Genomic DNA, 1,878 nt, shown 5'->3' with positions numbered 1-1,878 from the left:
TTAATATATTTTTATTTTATTATTAAAATTTTTTAGGTCCGTCACTATATTCTAAAGACTGATAAGTTCACTGAACGAGGTTTACTTTGTAACCTGGAATCAGATACAACATGTATTTTTGTAATGGAAAAGTATGAGGAGACAATAATAGAAGTATTGTACAATACATAAATTTAAAATATTTGATAAGCAATTAATTAATTTTAAATTATAAGTAACTAATTAATTTTGAATAGTTTTCAATTTGAAATTTAAATCATATATTAGAATTAGAATTACTGTCGATTTTGGAAACAAATAAATTACCTCCCTCTCTCACTTCTCTCTCTCAATACCGTTTGTCAGCATTCTATGCCTTTCTCATAAAGTCTCGCCGGTACACTAACACCATGGTCACCAGTCACTATTGGAGATACCGTCCTCACTTCCTCATATGCGCCTTCACTTTTTCCCATTCCTTCAAGTCTCTTCTCACTGATGATACCACCATGCTCTTCTTCTTTGGATCCAAGCATGGTTAGCTTCTTTCATGATTTGAGCCCTATGCTTCACAACAGTGCCGCTTTTGTCATGACTAGTCCTTCAAAATTATGTTTCACCACAATAATAGTTTCTTCTGTTTATTCATCTTCTTCTATTTTAATGGTCAATTTAGGATGGTAATTTTAGTAGGTATGCGGATGATTATTTTATTTTTATGTAGATGATTATTTTGATTGGATTGAGTTTAGTTATATATAATTAAAATTGTTAGATGTTCAATTCATTAGGTATGCGGATAATTATTTTTATCCTTAAGTGGATGGTTATTTTTATTAAGGGTGAGTGGCTGACAAACCAAGTAGCGACGGTGAAATGAGATGATTATTGATGAAGGTGGGGTGACCACCGGTTGAAAAAGAAGAAAGTATTGGAGGATTTCAGATGGTTATTTTTTTGAAATAACTAACAAAATATAGCGGGCCTCTTTTGTAATTGCATTGTTGCCTTTTTTTTGTCGATAGATTGGACAACTCTCAATACTAGATACCCCAATAGATTTGATAACCCCAATTCTAAATATACAACACACCCACACCCTCCGTATACATTTTTATTGTTGTAAGGCGGGCCTTTCACTTGGCCAGGTAAATAGATTTTTGTTTGTGCATATATAAAATATTTTTGTTGGCTAATTTATACAAGAAAAAAGCTAACAGATTGGGGCTTATGCAAATGTGGAATTAATGCTTGTGTGGTATACAAATAGTTTTCTTTTTGTACACAGACATAGTTATTTAAAGAACTAGACAACTTTTTTTTATAAGTTTTCATTTTTTTACCTATGGGCCTCAGTTGGACCATATGAAAAAATATTTATGTTTAGAAATGCGTTAATGTGTATTTTGTGCTAACTTTGGAGAATTAAAAAATAATAAAATTTTAGTCATAATTCTAATTAAGTCCATCTAAGTATTTTAAATTTACGTGTACGTTTGGTTGCCATTACTTCTTCTTTCAAATTCGCACACATAAATTCTTTTCATATACTGCGTCTTCTTCTTCTTCTTTTTCTTTTCCTTTTTTGTTATTTTTTCTTTTGTTATTGTCATCACTAATAACACTAATATTTTGCTAAAATTTTTATTAGTTCTGATTTTCTATGGTGCTATCATTAAATAATTTTGACTTATTTATTAGTTTATTTGAGGTTCATTTGAATCCAAAAATAAATTCGATGTGTTTTTGTTGATGATTGACTCTTTTTTATTACTTGTTCAAATCTAAACTAATTTTGTTCATTTGAAAATTAATATAAGTAAATATATCATGTGATAGGCATGTATTTAGAATTATATTATTTATTCTATTTTTTAAAAAAATAAAAAAATAAAAAAT

Source organism: Arachis duranensis, chromosome 1, assembly GCF_000817695.3.
Source record: "Arachis duranensis cultivar V14167 chromosome 1, aradu.V14167.gnm2.J7QH, whole genome shotgun sequence".
Lineage (NCBI taxonomy): Eukaryota > Viridiplantae > Streptophyta > Magnoliopsida > Fabales > Fabaceae > Arachis > Arachis duranensis.
Note: the sequence above shows the minus strand (reverse complement) of the source record.